This window comes from Dasypus novemcinctus, chromosome 4 (genome assembly GCF_030445035.2).
Source record: "Dasypus novemcinctus isolate mDasNov1 chromosome 4, mDasNov1.1.hap2, whole genome shotgun sequence".
Lineage (NCBI taxonomy): Eukaryota > Metazoa > Chordata > Mammalia > Cingulata > Dasypodidae > Dasypus > Dasypus novemcinctus.
In genome coordinates this window covers 4,915,473-4,936,890 of record NC_080676.1, presented here as the reverse complement: position 1 = coordinate 4,936,890, position 21,418 = coordinate 4,915,473, and the positions used below count along the sequence as shown (strand labels likewise).

The window sequence follows — 21,418 nt, the reverse complement described above, 5'->3', positions numbered from 1 at the left end:
TTTAGGAAGGAGTGTGAACCACTGAGAACAAAAGACACACTGGGTGCCTAAGACGTGTCAGTAGGGGTCAAGGAACAAAATCAACAAGACAAAGTCAGGAATTCCTTTCTTAGATGAGTGGCCTAGTTTTGATTCTGTTAAGCAATAACTTGAAGACACGTATGAAATAAGCCAAACACAAAAGGACACATATTTTATGATCTCACTGATATATAATAACTAGAATAAGCAAATTCAGAGAGTCAGAATCTAGGATATAAATGACAGGTTACCAGGGGATGGGGTGGGGAGAGGGAATGACAAAGCTTGAATTGCACAGTGTTCCTCTTCGGAACCATGGAAATGTTTTGGTAATGGATGGTGGTGATTATAACACAACACTGTGAACACACTTAACAGCACTGACATATATTTGGATGTGGTTAAAAGGGGGAAAAGTTAGGTTGTGTATATGATAAAGCATTTTAAAAATTCATGGAACTGCACTACACAGTAAACCCTAAGTTAAACAATGGACTATAGTTAGTAGTACAGTTATAAAAATGTGCTTTCATCCGTTGTAACAAACATTCCAGACCAAAGCAAGGTGTTAAAAATAGGGGGCCTTGGGAAGTGGACGTGGTTCAACTGATAGAGTGTCTGTCTACCATATGGAGGGTCCAGGATTTGATCCCCAGGGCCTCCTGACCTGTGTGGTGAGTTGGCCCATCGGCAGTGCTGCTGTGTGCAAGAAGTGCCGTGCCATGAAGGGGCATCCCCAAGTAGAGGTGTCCCACGTGCAAGGAGTGCGCCCCGGAAGGAGAGCCACCCCACGTGAAAGAAGTGCAGCCCGCCCAAAAGTGGCACTGCACACACCGAGAGCTGACACAAGATGAAGCAACAAAAAAGAGATGTAGTTTCCCAGTGCTGCCGTATAATGCAAGCGGGCACAGAAGAACACACAGTGAATGGACACAGAGAGCAGATAACAGGGGGAAAGGGAGAGAAATAAATAAAAAGTAAATCTTAAAAAAAAAAATTTGTCTCAAAAAAGTTTTAGATCACAGTAATTCACACATACAATATGGGGTGTGTGTGGGAAGTGGGTTATATGGGAACCTCTTATGTTTTTTAATGTAACATTCTTTGTGATCTATTAAGTTTTTTTTATTTTTTTTAATTATTTATTTTTAAAAATTACATTAAAAAAATATGAGGTCCCATTCAACCCCACCACCCCCACCCCCCACTCCCCCCACAGCAACACTCTCTCCCATCATCGTGACACATCCATTGCACCTGGTAAGTACATCTCTGAGCATCACTGCACCCCATAGTCAATGGTCCACATCATAGCCCACACTCTCCCACGTTCCATCCAGTGGGCCCTGGGGAGATCTACAATGTCCCATAATTGTCTGTGAAGCACCACCCAGGACAGCTCCACGTCCCGAAAACGCCTCCACATCTCATCTCTTCCTCCCATTCCCCAAACCCAGCAGCCACCATGGCTACCCTTCCCACACCCATTCCACATTTTCTCTGTGGACATTGGATTGGTTGTGTCCATCTATGCACATCTATGTCAAGTGGGGGCTTAGATTCCACATGGATACTGGATGCACTCCTCCTGCTTTCAGTTGTAGACACTCTAGGCTCCATGGTGTGGTGGTTGACCTTCTTCAACTCCATGTTAGCTGAGTGGGGTAAGTCCAATAAATCAAAGTGTAGGAGCTGAAGTCTGTTGAGGCTCTGGGCCTGGGTGTCATATTATCAGTCCAGAGATTCAAATCCCCTAAATATATCTTAAACCCCAGCACCAACTACAATTCCAATAAAGTAGCATGCGAGTCTTGTGAAAAGAGATCCCCTCTGAGTCCAATTCCATCACGCAGAAACACCAGCTCCAAAGAAGGGCCATCTGACATGGCAGTGAACCCCATCTGCCATGACCATAGAACCCGTGGGTCTCTTTATCCCTCAAAAGAACCAATACCTGGGGTTGTATCTACTTTATCTGTCTCTTAGACTCTGCTCAGTTGTGCCTAAGGGCATTCCTTCTGACAACCTCCAGACTCTTTTTTAAAGACTCATAGCCTTATAATCTCATTTCTCCTTTCCATTTCCCCCTTACATTAGGTCAAACAGCTATTAACTTTAATAAAAAAAATGTGTTGAAAAAAATAGGGGCCTGTGGGAATCCTGTATTTTATGCATGACTGTTTTGTAAATCCACAACTTCTCTAATAAACAAACAAACAAAAAAAGATCAGATCGGGAGAACCACTCAGAGAATCCAGACATTAATGTGAAATAATAAATTATTTTAGTTTTAAACAACAAAAAGATAAGCAAAAAGGAATTTCAGGACAGCAAGAGAACTCTCTTTTAGGAAATCCACAGCTTAGCTGGTAAGAAGAAAGATGCATAAATGACTACTGTTTTGTATGATAGGCCACATATCACAGGGACAAAAAGCACAGGACCCAGGGTCACAAAGACCTGGGTTTAAAGCCAGGCTAAGCCGCTCACTAGCTGTATAATTTCTCAGAGCTGCTCTTTCCTCAACCATGAATTGGGGCCATTGAGAACTAACAGTGATATGTGGATTAAATAAGTGATTACATATGAAGTACCTGTTACCTGGTACAAACTAAAACCTCAGCAATATGTTAGCTGTTAGCTATTACAAAAGGTAGAGAAGGGGTGCAGAAGAAGGAGGTCAAAGAAAGCTTTTGACTAAAAAAATCTCTTTTGGTGATATTCTCTAAGTTAGGATCCAGTTATGTATCTCATGATCTGAAGGGTTCCACTTCTGGTGAAGTAAATCCTCCCACTGAGAAAATCTGGGGGGGAAAAACCTGTTTAAAGGCAGTGGCGAATTAACAGGGCAGTGAAGAATTATGGCGTTCAGATCTATAAGAAGAAAAGTCCAGAGAGAGGAGCCCAGAATTCTTGAAGAGGAACCTGTGAAGTTGAGAAACTTATTATTATTTTTTTAAATATTTGGGCTGATTCCAATCTTTTGCTATTACAAATAGTGTTTGTTTTTAAAGATTTATCTATTTACTTCTCCCCACACCCTCAGTGTTTGCACTTGCTGTGTCTCTTTGTCTTCCTTGTTTCTTTAGGAGGCACTGGGAGCCAAACCCGGGACCTCTGATATGGGACGGAGGCACCTAATCACTTGAGCCACCTTCATTCCCTGCTTTGTTGTGTCTCTCATTGTGTTTTTCTTCTTGTGTCTCTTGTGGTGTCACCTTGTTGCATCAGTTTGCTATGCCTGCCCATCGCGTCAGCTCGCTGTCTTGCTCATTTTCTTTAGGAGGCACTGGGAACCTCTGCTCCTGCTTTGTTGTATCTCTCATTATGTTTTTCTTCTTGTGTCTCTTGTTTCATCAGCTTGCTGCGCCTGCCTGTCACACCAGCTCGCTGTCTTCTTTAGGAGGCACAGGGACCTCCCATGGGTGGGAGCCCAATCACTTGAGCCACATCTGCTTCCCTTAGCTTTTCAAATTATCTCTTTCCAGTTTTACTGATATATTTCAAATATCATATAGTTTATTCATCTAAAGTATACAGTTCAGTGGTTTTTTAGTATATACACAGAGTTCTGCAACTATTACCATAATCTAATTTTGAAACATTTTCAACACACCCCCATACCAATTAAGAGTCATTCTCCATACCCATTCCCTCATCCCCTATCCCATTCAGCCTTAGGCAACCATTAGTCTACTTTCTGCCTCTATGGACTTGCCTATTCTGAACATTTCATATCAATGGAATCATATATTCTTTGGTATTCTATGACTGGTTTCTTTCACTAAGCTTAATGTTTTCAAGGTTCATGCATGTAATAGCATGTATCACTATTACATTCTTTTTTATTGTGAAATAATATTCCATTGTATGGAATGAACACATTTTGTTTATCCACCCATAACTGATGGATATTTAAGTTGTTTCCAGTTTTTACCTATTATGAATAATGCTGCTATGAACATTTACGTGTAAGTTTTTGTGTGGATATATGTTATCAATTTCTCTTTGGTGTGTGTCAAGGAGTGGAAGTGTTAGAATTGGCCATATGGTAACTCTATGTTTGGCATTTTAAGGAATTTCCAAACTGTTTTACACTCCCACTAACAATTTCTCCACATCCTTGCCAACACTTGTCAGTGTTGGGCTTTTTAATTTTAGCCATCATTGTGGTTTTGACTTGCTTCTCTTCATATGTTTATTAGCTATAGATATATCTTCTTAAGGGAAAAGTCTATTCAAATAATTTGTTCATTTTTTTATTGAGGTAAAATTCATACAACATAAAACCATTTAAAATATTCAATTTAGTGGCATTTAATTCATGCACAGTGTTGTGCAACTATCACTCTATCTAGTTCCAAAACATTTCCATCACCCCAAAAGGAAACTCAGTACCCATTAAGCAGTCACTCCCTATTCTCCCTTCCTTCCCAGTCCCTGGCAACCAGCAATCTGCTTTCTCTCTCTATAGATTTACCTATTCCTGGACATTTAAATGGAATCAAACAATATGTGATCTTTTGTGTTGGCTTCTTTCACTTAGTATCATGTATCTGAGGTTCATACATACTGTATGTACTTATTCCTTTTTCTAACAGTAATTTTCTGTTGCATGGACATACCACATTTTGCTTATCCATTTGTCTGTCTATGGACACTTGAGTTGTTTTTAACTTTTGGCTTTTGTGAATAGCGTTGCTAAGAACAATGTTGTACAAGTATTTGTTTTGGTATCTGTTCTCAGTTCTTTTGGGAAAAGATAAGTTGAATTTTATCAAAATGAAAATTTTTTGTATATCAGGGACACACCCAGAAGAGAAAGAAAATACCAGCATACCGGGTCATGTGCCTTGTCATGTGACAAGCTAAGAACCAAGGATCACCAGCAGCCAGCCCCAGAATACCACTGTCTTTGGGGAGAAATATCACCTTTTTTTTTTATTTTTTTATTTTTTTATTTTTTTTTTTAATATCACCTTGATGATGCCTTGATTTGGACTTTCTCCTAACTTCAAAACCATGAGCAAATAAATTCCTATTCTTTAAGCTGACACACTGCATGGTATTTGCTTGAGCAGCCAAGAAAACTAAAACAGTGGCAAACACCACAGAAAAGATTTATCAGTGCTTTCACTGTCCATTAATACATTTTCTCTTCAAGTTAATTATCGGTTACGCCCCCAATGAATAATTGTGGGGACTCACATGCTTTTGTACCTTACCCCCATTCTGATAATGCTGGCTACTATAATAAGCTAACCTGTCTTGTCGTAAACACATGGTTTTGCTATTCCCTCATGTTTGCCTGAAGGTCACCACATTAAATTACAGGCTAGGGACTAAGTGTTTTGGAGGGAACAACAAAGAAGGACAGTCTAGAAAGGACTGACTGGGTACTGGGAAAGACCCATGCTTAGAGGCTTCCTAGCATAAGCTGATAGGCCACCAGAGCAGCCAATGACTAAACCCAGGACACTGACTCCAGAACTGCCTGCTCCATAAAGAGATGACTTCATGAATATAGAATATTGAGCCAACATTGGCAGAATGTGACTAACACAAAGGAGGGAAAACTGATTGTGTTTATGTGTCATGGAATACTATGAACACAGTCTTTAGTGTTTTATTTTCTGATAAGCATACAATAAAGTTCCTTTTCCATGCTTTAAAAAAGAGAAAGAACCCAATGCCTAACCCAAGATCATAAAGATTTACTCTTGTGTTTTCTTCTAGGAGTTTCATAGTTTTAGATCTTATATTTAGTTGTATTATACATTTGGAGTTAATTTTTTAAGTATGGTATGAAGGGGCCAAATTCTTTTTTTTTTTTTTCAGCATGCAGACATCCAGCACCATTTGTTGAAAAGATGAGTCTTTCCCTAATGAACTGTTGGCACCCTTGTCAAAAATCAATTCACTGTAACTGTGAGATTCATTTCTGACTCTCAAAACTACTGCACTGATCTATATTTATCCTTATGCCAATACCACACTGTCTTGATTACTGTAACTTTGTGGTTGGTTTCGAAATTGGGAAGAATGAGTCCTCCAACTTTTTCCTTCTATTTCAAGACTGTTTTGGCTATTATGGATGGGCTCCTTGCATTTCCTTATGAATTTTAAGATCACCTTATCAAACTCTGCAAATAAACAAAAACCAAAAAAGAACCAGCTGGGATTTTAAAGTGATTGTGTTGAATCTGAATGTATTATCAATTTGGGGAGTATGACCATCTTAACAATACTGAGTCTTCTGATTCATGAACATGGGGTTTTTCCATTTATTTAGATCTTTTATTTCTTTGAACAACATTCTATCATTTTCAATGTATAAGTGTTATACTTCTTTTGTTAAATTTATTCCTAGTTTTATTTATTATTTTAAAATTTATTCCTTATTCTTTTTGCTATTAGTATAAATGGGATGGCTTTCTTAATTTCATTTCCAGATTGTTGATTGCTAGAATATAGAAATGTTAACTGATTTTTGAATTCATCTTGTATTCTGACATACTACTCAGTTTATTTATTAGTTCTAATAGGTTTTTAGTTAATTGCTTAGGATTTCCTATACACAAGATCATGTCACCTCCAAATTCTAGTCTGGATTTTCTTTTTTCCCTTGACCATTTGTCCAGGCTAACAGCTCCAATATAGTGTGGAACTGAAGTAGTGAGAGTGGACATCCTTGTCTTGATTCAGATGTTAGGGAAAAGGCATTCAGTCTTACTCCATTAATATGTTAGCTGTGGGTTTTTTGTAGATACCCTCTATCAGGTTGAGTGATTTCCCTTCTATTACTAGTTTGATGGGTGCTTTTTATCATAAAAGGCTGTTAGATTATGTCAAATGCTTTTCCTGATACTACTAAGAAGATCATGTGGTTTCTACCCTTTATTCTATAAAAATGGTGTATTACATTGATTGATTTCCGATGTTAATCCAACCCCATAGTCCTGGGATAAATCTCATTTGGTCATGATGTATAACCCTTTATATATGTTGCTAGATTGGTTTCCTAGCATTTTGTTGGGGATTTATGTATCTATATTCCTAAGGAATATTGGTTTGTAGTTTTTTTTTCTTATGATATCTTTGTCTAGTTCTGGTACCTGGGTAATAGTGACTTTATAAAATGAATTGGGAAGATTGCCTTCTCTTCTATTTTTTTGGAAGAATTTTGTTAAGTATTTAATTCCTTTTAAAATGTTTCATAGAAGTACACTTCTATGTTTTGACAGACTCACAGGGCTAGGAGAATAAAATTGAAGTACAGGGCCTGCCAAGTTGGGGGCAGTGGTAGTTAGTGAAACTTTCAGGTTGACGTTGGGACCCTGAAGGCCTAGAAGTAAGAATATACAAAATAAACTGATCCTTGTGGGACTGAAGTTCATCTTTTTTTAAAACAAACTTTTGTGTTTTTTGCTGTCTATGTCCATTTGTTGTGTGATCTTCTGTGTCTGTTTCTTTTTTTTTTTGTCCTCTCGTTTTTCTCCTCTAAGCTTCACAGGGATTCAATCCTGGGGATCTCTGATGTGGGAGAGAGGTACTCTGTTGCTTGCACTACCTCAGTTCCTGGTTTCTGTCACGTTTTGCCTTGACTCTCTCTTGTGTCTCTCTTTTTGTTGCATCATCATCTTGCTGTGTGGCTCGCTGCATGGGCCTGGCTCACACCTTTACCAGGAGGCCCTGGGGAGGGAACTCGGGTCCTCCCACATGGTAGATGGAAGCCCAATCACTTGAGCCACATCCACTTCCCTGAAGTCCATCTTGACCCTGACTGAATTAAGCTGATGTACAATTTTTCATACAATGACTAGCAGATAATAGAAAATTACCAATCACACACAGACAACAACATGGGAGAAAACTAAGAAAAAATAGCATAGCAGAGGGTCAGGATAAGGGCATTGTTACTATGTGGCCTTGGAAAACAACTATGCTTAATATGTTCAAGATTTAGAATTTTAGCAGAAAACTGGAACTATAAAAAATAATGAAATGACAATTCAAGAACTGAAAAAATGATGAAAATTATAAAAATTAAGACCCCAATGGATCAGTTTAATGGCAGACCAGACATAAATGAAGAGAGAATTAATTCACTATTTAAGATACATATCCAGAATAAATATCCAGAATAAATCATAGTAAAACAAAAGGATGAAAATTAAAAAGCAGTACCATCCTAAGATCCAGGCAATAGGGCCTCTGCTCTGGCCCCATGCTTTAGTCTCATTGCCCAGTAAACACATAATGCTAGTCACATATGTAATTTTAAAATTTATATAGGCCACAATAAAAAAGTAAAGAGAAAAAGGTAAAATTAATTTTATATAACCCAATATATCCAAACTATAATTTCAACATTTAATCAATATGAAGTTTTTAGTGAACTACTTTACTTTTTTTCATAGTTAAGTCTTTAATAGCTGGTGTGTGTTTTAAACTTATAGTACATTTCAAGTGCTTAGTAGCCACATGTAGCTAATGGTTATCCTTTTAGGCAGCACAGAATTAAGGGAACCCACATATAATATTCTCTCTCTCTCTCTCACACACACACACACACACTCATTTGAGATTCAGTGCTCAATAATGGCAGAGTGTGATACATAAGCATTAAATACAAGCATATCCAGACCACCACAATAAAGTGAGTATCCCAATAAAGTGAGTCACTTTTTTTTTTGTTTCCTAGTGCATATAAAAGTAATGTTTACACTCTACTGTAGTCTATTAAAAGTGCAATGGCATTATATCTTCAAAAAAACACCAGTGTACAATGTATATACCTTAATTAAAAAACACTTCTTTTGCTAAAAAATGCTAACAATCCTCTGAGCCTTCAGTGAGCTGTAATCATTTTATGGTGAAGGGTTTTGCCTTAATGATGATGGCTACTGACTGATCAAGATGGTGGTTGCTAAAATTTGGGATCGCTGTGCTGATTTCTTAAAATAAGACAATGAAGATCATGAAAGATTTCTCTGTGGCATGTGGTTCGGTTTGACAGCATTTTATGTACAGTAGAACTTCCTTCAAAACTGCAGTCAGTCCTCTCAAACACTGCTGTTGCTTTATCAACTAAATCCTTTGCTGTCATTCCAACAATTTTCACAGCATCTTCATCACAAGTAGACTCTCTCAAGAAACCACTTCTTTTTTCATCCATAAGAAGCAACTCCTCATCTATTAAAGTTCTTTCATGACATTGCAGCAACTTGTGCACCTTCAGGATCCACTTCTAATTTTAGCTCTCTGGCCATTTCCACCACATCTGCAGTCACTTCTTCCACTGAAGTCTTCCCCTTGAAATTATAGGAGGGTTAGATCAACTTTTTCCATACTCCTGTTAATGCTGATATTTTGATTTCTGATGAATTGTGAATGTTCTTAACGACATCCAGAACGGTGAATCCTTTCTAGAAGGTTTTCAACTGACTTCGCCCATATCCATCATAGGAATCACTATCTATAGCAGCTATAGCCTTATGAAATGTATTTCTTAAATAATGAAGACTTAAAAATCACAATCACTCCTTGATCCACAGGCTGCAGAATGGATACTGTGTTAGTAGGCATTAAAACAACATTGTACATCTCTATCCAAGCTCTTGGGTGACCAAGTATATTGTTAATGAGTAGTAATGTTTTGAAAGGAATCCTTTGTCAGGAGCAGACTCAACAATGGACTTAAGATATTCAGTAAACCATGTTGTAAACAGATATGCTGTCATCCAGGCGTTGTTCCATTTATAGAGCACAGGCAGAGTAGAATTAGTATCACTCTTAAGGGCCCTTGGATTTTCAGAATGGTAAATGAGTACTTGCTTCAACTTAATGTCACCAGCTGCATTAGCCCCTAACAAGATAATCAGCCTATCCTTTGAAGCTCTGAAGCCAGGCATTGACTTCTCTCTAGCTATGAAAGTCCTAGATGGCATCTTCTTCCAATAGAAGGCTGTTTGGCTATACTAAAAATCTGTTGTAGAGTGTAGCCACCTTCATCAATTATCTAAGCTAGATCTTCTGGCTAACTTGGTGCAGCTTTCTACATTAGCACTTGCTACTTTACCTTGTACTTTCATATTACAGAGATGGTTTCTTTCCTTAAACTTTATGAACCAACCTCTGCTAGCTTCAAACATTTCTTCTACAGCTTCCTTACCTCTTTCAGCCTTTACAGAATTGAAAAGTGTTACATTAGGGCCTTCCTCTGGATTAGGCTTTGGGTTAAGGGATGTTGTGGCTGGTTTAATCTATACAGACCACTAAAATTTTTTCATAGCATTAATAAGGCTGTTTTGCTTTCTTATCATTCATGTGTTTGCTGGAATAGCACTTTAAATTTCCTTCAAGAACTCTTTCTTTGTATTCACAACTTGGCTAACTGATGCAGTCTATCTTAGCTTTTGACATGCCTTCCTCACTAAACTTAATTATTTAAAGCTTTTGATTTAAAGTGAGAAACATATGATTCTTCCTTTCCCTTGAACAATTAGAGGCCACTGTAGGCTTATTAACTGGACTACTTTCAATATTATTGTATCTCAGAGCACACGGAGGCCCGAGGAGAGGGAGAGGGAGATGGATGGGTAAACAGCTGATCAGTCAGAACACACGCACATTTGTCAATTAAGTTTGCTGTCTTATATGGATGTGGTTTGTGGTGTCCCAAAACAATTACTATAGTAACATCAAAGATCACAGACCACAGCTCACCATAACAGATAGAGTAATAATGAAAAAATTTGAAATATTGCAAGAATTACCAAAATGTGACACAGACACGAAGTGAACACATGCTGTTGGAAAAATGGCACCAAAAGACCTGCTTGATGCAAGGTAGCTACAAACCTTAAATTTGTAAAAAACTCAATATCTGCAAAGTGCAAGAAGACGAAATAAGCCTGTATCCACTCTTGTGGTTAACACTGAACTGCCTACAAGGAAACTATTCTCCACAGTTCTTGCCCATATCCTTCAAACCAAAGGCGACTATTTGGATGTTGGGAAGGTTTGTGGGTTGTGTCACTGCTGATGTCAGAAACAGACACTGTTTTTGAGTATGGGAAGGACTGGAAGAGTGGCAGCTCTTAGGAAAGAGAAAAGACAAATTAATATCCAATTCCTCACAGCATTAATGTAATAAATCTTTACTTATTGAAGTATAATTCTTAGTAGTGTCCAGCTTGTTTATCTTCTTGCTTCTCTTCATGTTTAATTCTGTGGTTCTGAAGGTACTAATTAACATATTATTTGAAGGAATTGCATGTGGGGGCCAAGAAACATTTTGCAATGTTAAGCAATTCACATTTCTCTTAATTTGTGTGTGTGCACTTGTGTGTATGTATCTGTGTCTAGACATAACAAACATGAGTTGTGGTATCTGTTCATTTCCTTGGCAAGTAGATGGAAACTAAATGCTAGAAGTGGGAAGCTTTAAGAATATTTGATGTTTCTAATTAAGGGGAGTGGGTGTAGCTCAGTGGCTGAGAGTTGTTCTGTGGCCTAGCATGTGGTATATCCTGGAGAATGATCTATGTGGGCTGGAGAAGAATGTATATACTGCTGTATTTGGGTGTAATGTTCAACGTAAAGGGAGAGGGATGGAGCTGCACAGGCAGGTATCATAACCATTGACACTAGAGTAGTATTAATTAAAAAAAGATTGCTAGACGTTTAAGAGGCTAATTTTAATCCCCAGGGTAATCAGTAAGAAAATAACTAAAAAATAGACAGAAAAGAATATGAGAAAGGAATCAAAATGGTAAACTACAAGCAATCAATTAAATGCAAAAAAAGGCAGTAATGAAGTAATTGGAGTAAAAATTAATATACAACATAGAAAATAAACAGTAAACTGGCAGAAATAAGTTTTTCTTTATTGGAGATGGACACATTAGATTAAAAAACAAACAAACCCACAATCCAACTATTTATGCTATTTAGAAGAGAATTTAGAAAAAATGACACAAGCAGATTGAAAGTGGAAGGATGGAAAAAGGTATTTCATGAGAATAGTAACCAGAGAGGCTGAGGTGACTATATTATTATCAGACAAAATAGACTTTACCTAAAAAAACATTGTTAAGTGGGGGAATAGCTATAGCTCAGTGGCCAAATGCCTGCCTTACATGTTTGACATCTGGGTTCAATCCCTGGTACTTCCTAAAAAAATTTTTTAAGAGAAAAAGGACATTATATTTTTGATAAATGAGTTAATCCATCAAGTAGATAAAATAATTATAAACATATTAATCTAACAACAGAGTCCTAAAATATATATAGAGCGAAAATTGACAGAATAAATGGAAACATGAATAGTTTGAAATAATAGTTGGAGACTTCAATAAACCACTTTCAAAAATGGATAACTAGGAAGAAGAAAAAAACTAAATAAAGAACTTGGACACTATAACCAACTAAACCTTACAGACATATACAGAACAATACACCCTAAAACCGCAGAATAAACATTCTTCTCCACTGTACATGGAATATTTTCCAGGACAGACTATATATTAAGCCATAAAACAATTCTCAAAAAATTTAAAAAGACTGAAATCATACAAAGAATGTCTTTGAACCACAAAGGAGTGAAACAAGAAATCAGTAACAGAAGGAAAATAGGAAAATTCACAAATATATGGAATTTAAACAACATGCTCAAACAACAAATGGGTCAAATAGGTATTCATTAGGGAGATTAGAAAATAACATGAGATGAATGAAAACAAAAGCACAACATACCTAAATTTATGGGATGCAGTGAAAGCAGTGCTCAGAGGGAAATTTAAAGCTTTAAACACTGGCATTATTAAAAAAAGAAATCTCAAACACATCCCTAACTTCACCCATTAAGGAACTAACAAAACCAAACTAAACCCAAATGCAGCAGAAGGAAGGAAATAAAGTTTTGGATGGAGATAAATGAAATAAGGAAAAGAAAACAAAAGAGAGAATCAACTAAACAAAAAGTTGTTTTTTTGAAAAGATCAACAAAACTGACAAACCTCTACTGATCAAGTAAAGAGTGAAGACTCAAATTACTAAAACCAATAATGAGAGGGTTCTTAATGTTAGAGGTTTTGATGTTGGAGTTGATGTTGAAGTCTTAAGCTGGAGCCCTGAGAAGCAACCACACAGAGAAAAGAGAAGCAAGCTCCAGAAAGAGAGGAACGCTGAGTCCAGAAAGAAGCAAGACCTGGGAAGAGAGGAACCCTGAGCCTGGAAAGAAGCAAGACCTGGGAAGAGAGGAACCCAGGAAGCCTGAACCCTCCCAGACACTGGCAGCCATCTTGCTCCAACATGTGAAAATAGACTTTGGTGAGGGTAGTAAATTATGCTTTATGGCCTGGTATTTGTAAGCTCCTACCCCAAAAACAAAAACAAAAACAAAAAACAAGAATGAAAGAGGGAACATTGCTACTGACCTTACAGAAATAAAAGGATTATAAGAGAATACACCAACAAATTAGACAACATAGATAAAATGGATAAATTCCTGAAAAGACAAAAACTAAAAAATCTGAACAGACCTCTAACAATTACAAGGTTTGAATTAGTAATCGAAACCCTCCCAACAAAGAAGAGCTGAGGACCAGCAGTCTTCAGTGGTTACTTCTACCAATCCTTTAAAGGAGAATAAATGATCCTTCTCAAACTTCCAAAAAATAAGAGAGGAGGGAATACTTCCTAACTCATTCTATGAAGCCAGCGTTATCCTGCTACCAATGCCAAAGACATAACAAGAAAAGGAAACTACAGACTAATATCCTTTATGAATACAGATGATAAAACCCATATACTAAATACTATTAAACTGAATCCAACAGTTTATTTGCGTGTCATCCTTGTGCAGGGCCATGCTATTCTTCTCTGTATAGTTTCAATTTTAGTGTACGTACTGCCGAAGCGAGCACTCCAACGGTTTATTAAAACAGTGTGTACACCATGACTAAGTGGGATTTATCCCAAGATTGCAAGTTGGTTTGACACAGGAAAATCAATCAATGTAATATACCACATTAACAGAGTGAAGGAAAACAAAACACATGATCATCACAATTGATATAAAAAACCCATTTGACAAAATCCACACCCTTTCATGATAAAAACACAAACAAGAAATAGAAGGGAACTTCCTCATCTTGATAAAGACATTTATGAAAAACATCATACTCAATGGCAAAATTCTGAAGGTCTTCCCTCTAAGATCAGGAAGAAAAACTGGATGCCTGCTTTTGTCAATTCTGGTCAACAATGTACTAGAAGTTCTAGTCAGAGAATTTAGGCAAGAAAAAGACATAAAAGGCAACCAGTGGAAAGAAGGAAGTAAAACTATTCCTAGTTTCAGATGACATAATATTATATAAAGAAAATCCTAAAGAACCCACAAAAATATTAGCGTGAAAGACAAATTCAGCAAAATTACAGGATCAAGATCAACACCTGTAGCAGTTTAATATGGTTATGAATTCCAAAAATAGATACTGGATTATGTTTGTAATCTGGTCTGTACCTGAGCATGATTAAGTCATGAATAGGGCTTTGATTGGGCCACATCATTAGGACATTGAGTCCCACCCCTTGGTGGGTGGGGACTGGCAAATAAAAGGCATGGACAAAGACAGAGTGGTGGGTTTTTGATATTGGAGTTTTAATGTAGGTGTTTGAAGCTGAAGTCTTAAGCTACAGCCCCAGGAAGTAAGCTGACAGAGTAAACAGAAGCAAGTCCCAGGAAGAGAGGAACCCTGCGCCCAGGAAGAAGCAAGCCTTGGGAAGAAATGAACCCTGAACCCAGAGCGAAGCAAGACCCTGGAAAAGAGGAACCCAGGAACCCTGAATGCTCACAGACACTGGCAGCCATCTTGCTCCAACACATGAAAATAGACTTTGGTGAGAGGGAAGTAATTTATGCTTATGGCCTGGTATCTGTAAGATCCTATGCCAAATAAATACCCATTACAAAAACCAACCAATTTCTGGTATTTTGCATCAGCACCCCTTTGGCTGACTAATGCAACACTAAAAATCAGGTGCACTTCTATATACCAACAATGAAAAGTCAAAGTGAAAATAAGAAAAAAAATTCCATTTACAATAGCACCCAAAATAATGATATACCTAAAATAATTTTAACCAAGGAGATGAAATACTTGTACATTGAAGACTGGAAAATATTACTGAAAGAATTAAAGAAGACCTAAGTAAATGGAAAGGCATCCTGTGTTTACAGGCTGGAAGACTTAATATTGTTAAATGGCAACACTACCCAAAGCAATAGACAGATATAATGCAATCTCTGTCAAAATTCCAATTGCCTTCTTGCTGAAAAGCTCATTCTCAAGTTCAAATAGAATTGCAAGGGGCCCTGAATAGCCCAAGTAACATCGAAAAAGAACAAAGTTGGAGGAATTGCACTTCTTGATTTCAAAACTCACTATAAAGCAAGAATAGTGGAGCAGGTATGTAGTTCAGTGGTTGAATCCATGCTTCACATGTACAAGGTCCCGGGTTCAATGCCTGGTACCTCTTAAAACAAAATATGGGAAGCAGACTTGGCCCAGTGGATAGGGCATCCTTCTACCACATGGGAGGTCCGTGGTTCAAACCCGGGCTTCCTTGACCCGTGTGGAGCTGGCCCATGCGCAGTGCTGATGTGTGCAAGGAGTGCCGTGCCACGCAGGGGTGTCCCTGAGTAGGGGAGCCCCACACTCAAGGAGTGGACCCTGTAAGGAGAGCCGCCCAGCATGAAAGAATGTACAGCCTGCCCAGGAATGGCGCTGCACAAATGGAGAGCTGACACAGCAAGATGATGCAACAAAAAGAAACACAGATTCCCATGCCGCTGACAACAGAAGTGGACAAAGAAGAACACGCAGCAATAGACACAGAGAACAGACAACTGGGGCATGAGGGGGGAAGGGGAGAGAAATAAATAAAATAAATAAAATCTTAAAAAAAAAAAAAAAAACCAAAAAACAAAAACATAACACAACAAAACAAAACACAAGCAACAGTAATCAAAACAAGGTAGTACTGACATAAGGATAGATATACAAACTAATGGTACAGAATTCAAAGTATAGTTATAAATCCATAAAAACATGGTCAATTGATTTTTTTACTTTTTATTCTGAAATACTTTCAAACTTACAGGACCGTTACAAAAATAATACAGCCCCCATAAAGAGAACTCCCAACATATCCCTATACCTCCAGATACCCAATCCACCATTTTACCATATTTTCCCTATCATTCTATTTGTCTGTCTATCCACCTACCTACCCACTGACCTACCCAACAAGGCATGTTTTGAATACGAGCGTAAGTTGTATACATGCTCCTTGAACACTTAATACTGCCATTTCTTACACAAAGGATATTAACTTATGCATCTTACCTTAAGTGCAGCTATCAACTTCAAGAAATTTAAATCCAATTTAAAGCTTACAATCTATATTGAAATTTTTTCAAATGTTATAATCATGTCCCTTTGAGACTTTTCTCCTCCCTTGCCAGATCCCATCCAGGATCATGTATTGCATTTAATTGTCACTTTCTCTTTAGATGCTCTTTCATGTTTTGTTTTTTTTCTTAATTGCGAGAACATACATACAACATAAACTTACCCATCTCAACCACTCTCAAGCGTACCATTCAGTAGGATTAGTCACATTCACAATGTGAGGTACCTTCACTTCCTTTCATTACTAAAACTCTCCCATCTCCCCAAAGAGAAACTCTATACCCATTTGCATTAATCCTCATTCCCCCTGCTCCCTGCAACCTGTACTCCAATTTCTATGCCTAAGGGATTTCATATTCTCTGATATTTTCTTTGTAGTTTAACATCCTAGAGTTCTATAAAAATCTTGTTTCCTTTGATGCCAACTTAACTTCAATAGTGTACACAAATTATGTCCCTATACCCATCCATGCCCCCACCTTTATGTAATTCTTGTCACAAATTACATGTTTATACATTATAAGACCAAAAGCACTGATTTCTCATGTTTTATGCATTTGCCTTTTAGATGCCATGGGAAGTAAAAAAAAAATGGAGTTACAAACCAAAAATACAATAGTATTGGCATTTGTATTTACCCATGTTGTAACCCTTACCAAAGATCTTTATTTTTTCATGCTGCTTTGATCTACTATTCATTGACCTTTCCTTTGAACTTAAAGAACCTTCTTTAGCATTACTTGTAGGGTTTGTCTAGTGGTGATGAACTCCCTCAGCTTTTGTTTATCTGCGAAGTCTTAATATCTCCCTCATTTCTGACAGACTGCTTTTCCAGATATAGACTTCTCAATTGGCAATTTTTAGCTTACAGCACTTTAAATATGTCATCTCATTGCCTTCCTGCCTCCATAGTTTCTGTTGAGAAACGGGCACTTAACCCTATTGAGGATCCCTTGTATGAGACATGTTGCTTCTCTCTTGAGGCTTTTAGAATTCTCTCTTTATCTTTGGCATTTGACAGTTTAAATATAGCATGCTGTGGTATGGGTCTATTTGGATTGATTCTGTTTGGAGTTCGTTGAGCATCTTGGATGTTTATATTCATGTCTTTTGTTAAATTTGGGAAGGTTTCAGACATTGTTTCTTCATTGTCTTAAACAATGGGAATTTAATGGCTTATGGTTTTGAGACTAGAAGTCCAAAATCAGGGGTCAGCAAGGTGATACTTTCTCTCTGAAAACTGGAATTCCAGGGCTGGCTGCCAGTCTTTGGCCTTGGCTTTTCAGTGACATGGCAATGCAAAGAAAGGAGTCTTTTCCTTTCTTTTCCTGGTTCCCGTGACTTCCAGCTTCTGGCTGCCCTCCCCATGACTTCTCATTCTGTAGAGCCATTTTTTTAAAGTCTTCATCTGGAATGTCCCAGGTTTGATCCTCCTTCTTTACGGTTTCTAATGCTTTAATCTTCTCCTTTGCCTGGGCCTTCATTTCTTGCTTCTTGTATTCTTTGTATGTTTTGTAACCATTTCCTCAAACCTGGACATTTTGATATGTTAAATGTTATTGCTGCAATTTAGACTATGAGGCATTCCTTAAGCTTGCACCTGGCTAGTGTTTGAAAGAGCTTTCCTTGAATGCCCAGAGGTAAGGAGAGAGAGAAAAAAAGAAAATAAAAAAGAAAGGGAAAGGAGAAATGAAATCATTAGCCAGAGCCAGCTCATATCCCCACAGTCCCTGGGTCCCCAAACACAAATTTTATCATCTGGCCCTGATCAAGATGGTGGAACAAGACACTTCAGAGCTCCATTTCCCTACAGATGCTTTGAACAGCCAGGAAACTGGCAGAAACATCTTTCTCAAAGCTCCAGAAAACAGTTAAAAGACTGCAATATCAGGGCAAACACCAAATCAAGCAAAAGGCTACTTAAAAGTGGTAGGATCTTGTTGCATCCTGGCTGGCCCCTGTGCCACTCTTCACTGGTCAGTGCAGAACCAGCCCATACTCCCAGTGTGGATCCCTGTTCAAATCTGGTATTCAGGGATATCCCTCATGCATATACTGGGAGCATTCATGTATTGCCCAAATCTGAATTACTAGCCGCCCCAGAACCTGCCTTGTGTGTAGAAGGAAGTTCACAGAGCTCTCCTACAGAACATTATGCAAGAGCAGTTATGCTGTGTTGCCTGAGATGAGAGAGTGCTGACTGCAGCACATTCATTGTGGTGCCCAGGAGTATGGAAACTTTCCTAAGGAAAAGGGGACATTCAGAATGGTATAAGGCCCAAAACAAGACGTGTGTGGAAAGATCAGGGAGGTCCTTACACTTTGGCCTGCAGCTCTTCTCTAAACTCACTGCATGGATAAGCCCTGAGGAAGACAGACACAAGTCTATCCGCAAAGATTGGGGAAGGTGTTTTCTTTTTTTTTCCTTCTCCTTTTCTTTTTCTTTTTCTCCCTCCCTCCCTCCTTTTCTTTATTATTTCTGTTAGCTTTCTTATGGATTCTTTGGGATTTTCTCTATATAGGATCATGTCATCTATGAATAAAGGATAATCTGACTTCTTACTTTCCAATTTGGGTGCCTTTTAATTCTTTCCCTTCTTTGATTAAGCTGGCTAGAATTTCCAAAACAATGTTGAATATCTGTGACAAGGGTATCCTTGTCTTGTTCCTGATCTTAAGAGGAAGGCTTTCAGTCTTTTGACATTGAGTATATTTGCTATGCTTTTTATAAAAGCATTTTATCATGTTGAGAAGGTTTCCTTCTATTTGTTTTCTGTTTTTTTTTTTTTAAATCATGAACGGATGTTTTATTTTATCAAGTGCCTTTCTTTATATCAATGAAATGATTATGAAATTTTAATCCCTTCATTGTAATAATGTGCTATATTATATAGTTTGATTTTCTTACGTTGAACCATCCTTGCAGTCCTGGAATAAATCCAACTGGTTGGGAGTGGATGTTGCTCAAGCAGTTGAGCACCTGCCTCCCACACAGGAGGTCCTAGGTTTGGTTCCCAGTGCCTTCTAAAAAGAAAAACAACAACAAGCAAAACAAATGATAAAACCAACTTAGGGAAGCCAATGTGACTAGGTGGCTGAGTGCCAACTTCCCATATATGAGATCCTGGGTTCACTCCCTAGTCCCTGGTACCTCAAAAAAAAAAAAAAAAAAAAAAAAATCCAATTGGTCATGGTGTATGATACTTTAAATATACTGTTGGATTAGGGTTGTCAGAGTTTCATTAAAGATTTTTAAATGTAATTTCATAATGGATATTGGTCTGTAACTTTCTTGTTTTGTCTTTATCTCCTTTGGTATCAGGTTTGTGCTAGCTGTTTAGAATGCATTACGAAATAATCCCTCTTACTTTTTGGAGGACTGTGAGATGGGACAATTGTTAAATCTTCTTTCAATATTTGGTAGAATTCAGCAGTGAAACTGTCCAATCCTGGACTTAATCATTTTATCTATTTACTTGTTATAGGTCTGTTGGATTTTTCTATTTCTTATTGTGTCAGATTAGATAACTTGTATGTTTTTAGGCATTTGTCCATTTCATCTAGGTTTTCTAATTTGTTGGCATATAATTGTTAATAGTACCCTCTTACAGTCCTTTTTATTTCTCTAAGGTCGGTAGTCATGGCCCCAATTCCATTCCCTATTTTAGTTATTTGTGTCCTCACTTTTTCTTTGTCAGTCTGATTAAATGTTTGATTTTCTTGATCTTTTCAAGAAAACCAACTTTTGGTTTTCTTGAATCTCTCCATTGTTTTTCTATTCTCTATGTTATCTTTGCTCTAATCTTTACTATTTCTTTTTTTAAAAAGATTAATTCCATTTATTTATTTCTTCCCACCCCCTCGCTGTCTGCATCCACTGTGTCTGTTTGTTGTATGCTGGTCTTCTCCTAGGAGGCACTGGGAACTGAATCTGGGGACCTCCCATGTGGGAGGGAGATGCCCAGTTGCCTGAGCCATCTTCGCTCCGTGCATTGTTGAGTCTCTCACTGTTTTCTCACTGTCTCTTGGTTGCATTATCTCATTGTGTCACCTTGTTGCATCGGCCTGCATATACGTCAGCTAACCCAGGAGACACCGGGAACTGAATCCGGACCTCTCATGTGGTAGGCAGGAGCCCAGGTGCCTGAGTCATATCTGCCTTCTTATTTCCTTCATTCTAGTAACGCTGGGTTTAGTTTACTCTTCTTTTTCGAGTTTCTTTAGGTTATTGATTTATGATCTTTCTTCTTTTCAAACGTAGGCTGTTAGAGCTATGGATTTACCTTAGAGTACTGCCTCCACTGAATTACATTAATTTTGGTATGTCATGTTTTTGTTTTTGTTCATTTGAAGATATTTCCTAATTTCCCTTGTGATTTCTTCTTTGATTCATTCATTGTTTAACAATGTGTTAATTTTCACATATTTGCAAAATTTCCAACTTTCCTTCTATTATTGATTTCTAGCTTTATTCTTTTTGTGGTCTGAAAAGGTACTTAGCATGATTTCAATATTTTAAATTAAGATTTGATTTCCAGCATATCATATGATCTCATGTGCACTTGAAAAGAATATATATTCTGCTGTTGTTGGATGGAGTATTCTATTTATGCCCACTAGGTCTAATTTGTTAAGTGTTATTTAAGTCCTCTATTTATGTATTGATCTTCTGTTCTGATGTTCTATTTTGAAATCTCCAAGTATATAGACAATAGAACTATTCCTCCCTTCTATTCTGTCAATTGTCATATATTTTATTTTCCTTTCATTTTATTTTTAAAAGATTTATTTTTATTTATTTTTCTCCCCTTCCCGCTACCAATCCCCCGCCCCAGTTGTCTGCTCTCTGTGTCCATTTGCTGTGTGTTCTTCTGTGTCCACTTCTATTCTTGTCAGCAGGACTGGGAATCTGTGTC

At 37.6% G+C, this 21,418-nt stretch overlaps 1 protein-coding gene and 1 non-coding gene across 8 annotated transcripts in view; both read right to left on the bottom strand.

The window, feature by feature from the left end:
• PPP2R3A (protein phosphatase 2 regulatory subunit B''alpha) overlaps positions 1–21,418 on the bottom strand; it is a 250,517-nt gene that overhangs the window by 47,303 nt on the left and 181,796 nt on the right. The window lies entirely within an intron of this gene.
• Positions 13,847–13,952, bottom strand: LOC111760292 (U6 spliceosomal RNA). Its single transcript, XR_002794031.1, has one exon. It is a non-coding gene; the product is annotated as a U6 spliceosomal RNA (small nuclear RNA).